The following is a 9,759-nucleotide window of genomic DNA, read 5'->3' on the forward strand; positions in this document are numbered from 1 at the left end:
CATTAGTGCAAGCGCCTGTACCCATTCTAAGATGCACCATAGATGTGGCCCCACCCATTACCCTCCCTCCACCAAAACCTCCCCCCTCCCTTCCCCTTCCTTGGCCCTTTCCCCATAGTCTTGTGCTATAGTTGGGTTATAGTCTTCATGTGAAAGCTATAATTTAGCTTCATAGTAGGGCTGAGTACATTGGATACTTTTTCTTCCATTCCTGAGATACTTTGCTAAGAAGAATATGTTCCAGCTCCATCCATGTAAACATGAAAGAGGTAAAGTCTCCATCTTTCTTTAAGGCTGCATGGTATTCCATGGTATACATGTACCACAATTTGCTAGTCCATTCGTGTGTTGATGGGCACTTGGGCTTCTTCCATGACTTAGCAATTGTGAATTGGGCTGCAATAAACATTCTGGTACAGATTTCTTTGTTATATTATGACTTTTGGTATTCTGGGTATAAACCTAGTAAAGGAATTATAGGATCGAACGGCAGGTCTATTTTTAGGTCTCTAAGTATTCTCCAAACATCCTTCCAGAAGGAACGTATTAGTGGGCATTCCCACCAGCAGTGTAGAAGTGTGCCCTTTCCTCCATATCCACGCCAACATCTCTGGTTTGGGGATTTTGTTATGTGGGCTACTCTTACTGGGGTTAGGTGATATCTCAGAGTAGTTTTGATTTGCATTTCTCTGATGGTTAAGGATGATGAGCTTTCTTTCATGTGTTTGTAGATCGAAGGTCTAATAACCAGAATCCACAGAGAACTCAAATGTATTAACAAAAAAAGAACATGTGACCCCATCTCAGGGTGGGCCAGGGACTTGAAGAGAAACTTCTATGTAAGTACTTTTTAATGGAAGATGTTTAAACAAGCATTTTAAACAAAGAAGATGGAATGAATGTGGTAACTGGAAAAATGCTATTATTTATTGCTTCTTAGGATGTATTGACATGGATAGTTATCTACATTTTTAAGAACTGTAAACTGTGTGTTGGGAAATCTTCCTTCATAACCACAAAATTTTACATTTTTAGTGATTTATCAGCTTTCTCTGAAGAAGCGAACCTTTTCCGTTCTCTACTCACAGAATGATTTGTTCAACCTGGGCAACCTGCCGTGTATAATTATTTAGGAGCTTAGCTTCATTCAGAGAACATGCACAATAAGTTCTAAACAAGGAGCTGGTTTTGAAATAAAATTCCACAAACTTGCTTTAAAGAAAACTGTACTTTATTGATTTCTCAGTCAGTACTGTTTCAATTATAATTTGACAATTCTGTGACACATTGTCAAAATTCATACTAGAAAATTCTTTTGTCAAAAATTTGCAAATGTCATAAATCTTGCTTCCTGCATGAAATAAACTCATTTCAAGTAAGTACTGTTTATCACAGATTTTATTGAATTAAATTATTGCGGCAAATTATATTCCAAAGATGATGCCACAGTGCTTGGATTTTACAGGCACTTTTGGAGGTGTGACCTCAACATTCCCTATTAGACAGGAAGTTTACTTCTCCACTCCCTTGGGCAGGCCCTAGAATCCTTTGACCAATAGATTGAATAAAGCCAAACTGTGCAGTTGTTATATAACTCTTAACAAAACTGGTAGCTTCACTTCACTGTTGCTTGAAATACTTGCTCTCGGTGTACCTTCCCTTGTAACCCATCATCTGGGCTCTCAGAAGCTCAGGTCACAAAAAGAGACTATGTATGTAGGGACTACAGTCAACAGCTCCAACTAAGCTGACCAAAGTCATCCAGCAGAAGCTGACAGCCAATGAGTAAACCTTCCTGGACATTCAGCTTTGTCTAGATGTCAGATGACCACAGCCCCACCAGAAATATGACTATTGATACAACTACATGAAAGGGAAAACAAATGAGAACCACCCTGCGGAGCCCTGTCCATCTATGGAAGCATGGCTGATAATACCGAGTTCTTATTTTAACCCACCAAGTTTTAAGATGATTGATTATGCAACCATACATAACCAAAATAGTCATAAAGAAATTACAGCTGGTTTTTGTTTGTTTGTGTTTATGTTATGTTTCCCTTCAGCACCAAAAAGTATTTGAATAAACCCCAGAACTTTGCACAAAGGGTACCCATAAAAGAAAGGTAATTTTCAAAGCAGGAACGTTAAATTGATTACTATTCTCATCTTTACTCAGTAGATGTGGAAAATAGTGTCATTTGGCCAAAATCTTGAGCAAATAGTAACTAATTATGTGCTAAATTTACACAAAAATTTATGTAACCTTTAAGTTCCTTAGCCAGGGTTTCCAGGTTTGAAAAGGGGGACTTTTGAGGTTGATCTTGTTTCAATTACATCCCTCACTTAAGCCATTTTTTATGTACTACCCTGTTAGTTACAATGTTTTTTACTTATCTATTTGTGACTGATTAGAAGCATTGAGTAGCATGTGAAATTCATGTTTCAGTATCAGTGCTATTGATACTTCAGACATGTTCTAATCATTTTATTTTTTTCCATCCTTACTGCTACTGATTTTGTTTCAACCATTTCATTGTTCCCTGGACCTCCTGGACTTTGGAGGAATGTTTACTGTGAATGTTTCCATATGGCTGTCTGTGTCTTTCTAGGAATAATGGATATTATTTACAATATTGGCCACAGTATTTTTGTGCAGTTATATTTAAAACATGCAGTACTTTCACAGAATAACATTTGAGGTCAAATGATCATGTCACCAGATCTGCCTGTCGTGCGCTGGGTCTTGTCACATCCACCAGGTCATTTGGTTGGGTAGGCCCAGCAGCTGTCTATCATAAGGCTAATGTGGCACCATCAGGATCAGGCAGGGGAAGGCCAGAGGGTCCAAAAAATCTTCATAAGCCATATACCTCCATTTATTACCAGTGCCACTCCCTCAGCTCAGAACTATAACTACAAGGGAGGAACTATGTGACCACTTGCAGTGAAAAAAAAAAAGACGAAGCTTTGTTAATGACCAGATCTGCTTGGTACATGAGGGAAAGCCAAAACTGGGTGGGTGTTGAATGACAGCCTCAACTAAGAAGGAGAGGAAACCCTCTACACTGTCAGAACTTTGGAGGATGCGCCTCCAAATGCAATACAGATGCAACGCAATCTGTGTGGGAAGATCAATGACCCAAGGTGAGACTATATGCATTCTCACTGACAGCAGCAGAAAATGAAAGAGATTTTGAGAAAAGAAAAGTGAATGTACCTAGGGAAGAAGGTAGAGATTTTGAAGATGTTTGTTGCTGGAAGCGGTTCGGGCTGGAGTCACAGAGCTAAGACCAGCAGTCAGAATGATGGAGAAGCAGAGGACTATAGCTCACTCAGGCATGCAGCCTTTAATTTTATTTCTTGCAAGCTTATATCCTCTTAACAACACTAAGTTCTGCACAGACACATTCTAATAATAAAACCAGTTGGCAGCAAATGGTCTATACGATAAGAGTACAAAGAAACCGTACAGAGCAACCACAAAAACTTATTCAGCCATTTGTCCGTGAAAAACAGGTGCAACCTGTAACTGAGATGCACATTAACTCATCTTGTTTTCCACTTCCAAGGTCCTTTCCAGGACATTCCAGAGACAGCCAGACTCTGCCTTCAAGGGCCTGCCTCCTACATGATTAGCTTTCTAATCACTTTGGAGGGTCTTAAAGGAACATCCTTTCATATGGACTCTGAGAAAGCTTCTTCAAACATAAGTCAATCGCACTCCAAGTCACATTGAGGTTGCAGATGTTTGTGTTGCATATTTTCATACCCCAAATAATATTAACAATGGAAGATGGACAAAGGAACCAAGTGGACGGGATCAACTGATTAGCTGACATAGTGAGTACAGAGCAGGCATGGGGGCAGGGATACAGACTATCGTGACCCACTATGTTGAGCTCCTAATCACCAACACTGATTTAGCTTCTTTCACTGCTGAACTTTCCACATCCCCCAACAAAGACTACTCTGAGCTTTCATCCCTCAAAGAGAAAAACAAATCACTTAGTGGCACCTTCCATCCTGAAAGGGGGCAGCTACTTATCTCCATCTTAAGTAGAAGGAGCATCTGCTAGATATGGGGTTGATTTTTATGCCTTCCAAGGCTGAACCTGCCACCTTGCTAGATCAATGGCAGGACCTTTGGCTAGCATAGCTGATGTGCCACTTAGAGATTATCCTTTGTAGATGCAAGGTACCATCTTCCAGAATACAACATGTGCCCTAAATTAACAAACCTCTTTTGGTAGTATGTTCCCTGTTTATAGACTACATGGTATGTGAATCAAGAGGTAGAAATAAGAATGAGCCCACAAACCAATCATCAGTTTGTTTTCTGTGACCACTAAATATTCCCTTCATTATTCCCTCAGGTCCTCTGAGACTGGAGTTGGACCTTGTAGTATTCCTCCCTTGTCAGCTGGTGGGATGCTGAGCTTTGTTGGTAAAGGGCACTGCAGGAGGAAGAGGCTTTTCTTTCTGGTTCTCGTGTGCTTTTCCCTTTTCATACTCCTGTGGGGTTTGCCTGGCAGTTCCTACGCAGGTGACTTCTAAGTAAGTCGTGCTGTTTCCAAGTGAATTTAGCAAAATCGCTAAATGCAGCTTTCCAGAAATTCTACCAGTGTCCAAGTACTCCATCAGGCAAAAGCAGATGGCCTGATGGAAAGGTGGAAGTCTAATTGAAAACTTAGTTACAAGAGTACAACACCCTTAAAATATGGGACTCTACCTTAAGGATTCAGTCTATAGTATGAATAAGAGACCATTATCGGATGCTGTCTCCCAAATAATCAGACAAAGAGAGTTTCAGAATCATTGAGGAATAGAAATGGAAATGGCCACTCTCACTATTACACTTAACAACTTATAGGCAAAAGTTTTGCTTTATGCATATGGCTGAAATTTTAAAATCTATTTGTTTGGAAATCTTAATCTCTAAGGAAAAATATTTCCATTAGGTAACAAAATAATGATTCTCTGTAATAATGGTCTACTCATTCCATTTGTACTTGGATTCCGTTTACATTCTTTCTGTGACCTCTTTTAGATTAATTGGATGGTATTTTTTATTCAATTTTATCCTTCTATTAGCTTACAAATACGACTCTCAGTTATATTACTCACTGGTTGCTTTAGGGCTCGTAATACACATCTTACACTTATTCTAGTCTACCTTCAAGCCACGTGATGCCCCTTTGTATATAATAGAAAAACTTTACAGGGTTCTATTTTTCTTTTCTGATATAATGGGCTCTTGTTATATATTTTAATATATTTTAATTATATGTATGTTATGTGTTTCATAATATGTTTTATTTGCTTTGAAAATTCAATTTTCTTTCAAAGAGATTAGATAATAATACAATTTCTAGTACACTTCCTTCCTTTATGTAGATTCACATTGGTATCTAGTAACATTTTTTCATTCCTAATACATTTCCTTGGACATTTCTTATACTTTAGGTGGGATGGCAATAAATTCCTTTAGTTTTTAGTTGTTTCAAAAAGTATTTATTTTGTCTTAGTTGCTTTAGTTTTTTTTAAAAAAAATAGTTTTGCAGATTGTATATGAAACCAGCACCTTGTGCCCCTTGATTGCACTAATGTTCACAGCTATGTTTTAATAACAATAAAAAAAAAGAAAGGAAAATAAAGGAAAAAAATAGTTTTGCATTCTAGGGTGCCAGTTCTTTCCTTCTTTCTTTTTTTTTTCCACTTCTTTAAAGATGATGCTCCACTGCCTCTAACTCTCAGTATTCCTGTCAATAAGTCTGTTGCTCTTCTTGTTTTTCTGCATGTAATGTTTCTTTTTTCTTCTGGCAGCTTATAGTCTTTTTCTGTTATTGATTTTAACGTTTGTTGCTATAGTATTCTCCAGATTTCTCATTCTTCATTGAATTATTTAACTTACAGGTGTATCATTTCCACCAAATTTGAAAAATGTTCAGCTGTTATTCTTTTAATTTTTTAAACCTTTCCTGGTTTTGGACATAAAAAGTTATAGGTTTAATACACTGCTTCATGTTGTTGCACTTCTCTGTGTTTGCTGCTAATTTTTTGGTCACTTCCTTATGCATGAGTGTTTTATTTTGCATAGTTTCTTTATCTCCGATTTAAACTGATCCTTTTGGGGAGGGGCAGTATCTTATCCACTGTTAATTTTATCCAGTATATATTTTCATCTAAGGCATTGTGTTTTTTATTTCTAGAAGTTTTTATTTAGGAAAAAAAGAACACCTTTTTTTAAAATAAAAAAGTACATTTTCTATATTTTCATTCAGCATACTCAATTTCCTCTATATTTTGGAACATATGGAACATAATACATGTTTTATGTCCTTATCTACCAATTATAACGTATGTATTATTTCTGAGTAAGTGTTTATATCTTTTTTTTTCATTATGGGCCACATTTTCCTGCTTATTTTCATGCTTGGTAATTTTTTATTGGATACCAAACATTATGCAGTTTACCAAATTGGGTGCTGAATGTTTCTATGTTCTCCTAACTGCACTTTTAAGCTGAGCAGTGGGATGCCATTAAAATACTTGGAATACATTCAATTTTTTCTGGTCTTACTTTTGAACTTTGTTAAGCAGGACCAGAGCAGAATTTATTTTGGAAACTTTTCCCCCCACTACCTAGGTAAAACTCGTCATTCTACCCCATGCCTTTTGAATTAAGAGGTTTTACACTAAGGATGGTGTGAACACTCCTGTTCCTTGGTAAGTCCTTAGGATTACATCCTTGAATCCTTTTAGACTTTTTCTCTCAGCCTTTGTAGTTGTCTTACAGCTGAACGAAAACTGTAAGCATTCTGCAGCCCTCTGGAGCTACTTGCATAAGCAGCTGTGTTGTTCCCTCTCTACCCCACAGATCTAGCAGCCTTGACAGTTCTAAATAGTTTTTGTGGCTTCTCAATCAGTGAGAGAAGCAGCTCCTGCCCACCCCTCCCCCAGCAAGCACTATCCTACAAGTTGCAGGCTGTAATCTGAGATAATCACAGAATAATGATTTCATTTATTTCCGTCTCTTGGGATCCAATTCATCATCTAATATTGTGAACATTGAATATTGTATTTCATATATTTTGTCTATCTTTGTTTTTGAACAGGTGTAAGGGTAAATTTGGTCCATAGTACATCAACTTGAAAGGAAGACGTCTCCAACTTCATTGAATTTGAAGATGAAACCATATCCTAGCTAGTTGGACTTCATAAGTGGCTGAGTCAAAGACAGGAATAAAGGGTTAACCGCACTGGCTGAAGTATTTGATCCCAGTCACTAACAGAAAACTGAGTTGCTTCTAAATAATGGGGCAAGAACCTTTGCACAGTGGCAGTATCATCAGCAATGAGGTTTATCCAAGATGTGATCACTGCTAATTGAAAACTTCCCCCAATATCCTGCTGTGAGAACTTGCAATATAGCTGGCAATGGCAATTTCTGATGGTCTCTATAAATGCTGAATAAATAATGAAAATAAAAATAAACTTTAAAAAAAGCAGTGGGGCAAGAAACATTGCATATTAAAAAACATGGGATTATCTGGGGTTTATTTGGGGACTAGATTAATGGAAAATGACAACAACTAAAAATAGCCAAGATTATTGTGAACTCAGACCCTTCAGGAAGGTAGTTCTAGACATACATCAGCTGAGCTTCTGACTGACGTGGCATCACTGGACCCAGCTTTTCATTCATCTCCAACCCTCTCTCAGTCCTCGGCAACTTGCAGTTGGTCATGTCATTGCATCTTTAAGCATTTTTCTGAACATTTCCTTTAGCTTATTGCTTTAATTACAATGTGGCAATTCCTTCAGAGCACTATTTGATGGGCAGTTCCTTTGAGAAATGGCTGCTTTTCTCCCTCGTGACACAATTCCCAGGATTCTGAGGATGACATTGATACGCTACTTAGTCCATGCTGCTGTTTCGAAGAATACCTTTCTTCTTTCCTACATCAAAATAAGTAAATAAATATCTAAAAAAATAAAACATAATTCATTTGAAATAAAGAGCATATTGAATACGACTCTCGCTTACAGTGGTTTTTCACTATGATACCGCAGTATGTCCTTCTCATTAATTCAGGATTCAAGCTCCTGGTCTCACTGTCTTTCTTTTCACTACTCATCATTTACACTTGTGGACATGAAAACACCCAACTCACTAGCCTCATATGTGTTATACAGCCATATTAAATATCTCTACTTGAGCATCTTATTCTTTTAACCACCTTTAGTCTTTCACTCACTCTATTCGAACTGTTCTTTGACCGTCTGAACCCCCAGTCCACTGGCTTCCTTACTTTTTCCTTTGGCCATAACTCCCCACACACCTCATGTTCATTCCTTAAGTGACTTAGACTCCACTGTTCAAATGTATTGCTATGGCCTTAAAATAATTTTCAATTCCCTTGCCCCTCCCTCTCTTTCTATTACATAAACAAGCAGCAAAATTCTCACCCTGAATAAATTCAGCTCTGACTATTTTGCCTTTGATTAAAGGATGAGCAAAGAGCTGACATCGTTCAGCCTGCAGGAGAAGGAGAGGGGATCGCAGAAATGGAGACATTGCTTCCTGGAAGGTGGAAGAAAACCCAGAGACCGGATTCCAAGCATATGCTCTCCCATGATTCTGTGTCTCCAACTGGACTTTTTAAAAACACTGTTTCTGGAAAGTTCCTCCTAAATAAAATGCTACAAGAGAAAGAAGTGATCAGTTGTGTGAAATGCTACTGAAAATTCAAGAAAGATAAGGTATGAGAATTAACAAATAGATTAATTCTTCCTCTCCAGCCAAATTTTGTGTTGCAATAATTGTGGATTTTTATTCTGCTGATCTGGGGAGGAGGGCTTTGTCCTCAGCCTAATGCCTCCCCTTTAATAGCACACAGTTTTCCTGAAAAGTCTAAGAACAACCTTTGGCAGAGTGAGGTTAAGGGAGGGACGGAGTCAAGGTGCCCTGGGAGGAAACTGCAAAAGTGAGCTACTGAAGAGGTCCGAGAGGGGAGAGGGAGAGAATCAGAAGTTCAGAGGGAGAAGATACCATAAATAGAGGGGTTAGAATCAAAATCAAGAAGGGTGGATGAAACTGTTGTCTGGCATCTGAAACAATGAGACAGCATGACAGAAAAACCCTGGAATTTTCCTGCTTTAACTCAGCACCAACGCTGAGGCACAGGAGTGCTGTACGGAAGCCATACCACGCCGCTCAAGTGAGGCCTACGCCTTCTGGATTAGTACCGATCAAATGTTTGCTTGTTTTATTTAACAAAGTTAGCTTTCAAGTATCTAAACTGAAATGGATGTTGTTCTCTAACACCTTGTGCTCAGAAAGAATGTAAGAGGTTCAGTTTGATTTTCTTGGTGTTTCTCTCCTATCACCGAATTACATGATTCAGCCAGACGCCGTGGTGCTCTGAGCCCTGAAATCAGCTGGTTGACTTCATTCCCTCCATCGTGTTAACCAAGGCTCATGTGACAGGTTAACTCAGCAGGTAAGAGCTCATGCATCTGTGGCATAGGGTTTAACTTTTCTGGAGATCTACAGTGAATACCAGATCTCTAGTTCAGGGATGACACACCTGTTTTCCTTCCTTGCCAGCCTCTGGGAATATCAGTTGCTGATCAAAGTGCTATATCTTGCAGGAAATTTCTCTCAGCAACAAGGACTGCTTGACCAGGGTTGCACCCTCTTTCAATGGGCGGCTTACTGCTAATGACTGGTGGAAGGAAAGGTACAAAGGTAGATTT

At 38.5% G+C, this 9,759-nt stretch overlaps 1 pseudogene; it reads left to right on the plus strand.

Annotated features, from left to right (window-relative positions):
• Positions 1-7,325: 7,325 nt before the first annotated feature.
• LOC128590897 (uncharacterized) lies at positions 7,326-7,483 on the plus strand (annotated as a pseudogene).
• The last annotated feature ends 2,276 nt before the right edge of the window (positions 7,484-9,759 follow it).

This window comes from Nycticebus coucang, chromosome 7 (genome assembly GCF_027406575.1).
Source record: "Nycticebus coucang isolate mNycCou1 chromosome 7, mNycCou1.pri, whole genome shotgun sequence".
Classification (NCBI taxonomy): domain Eukaryota; kingdom Metazoa; phylum Chordata; class Mammalia; order Primates; family Lorisidae; genus Nycticebus; species Nycticebus coucang.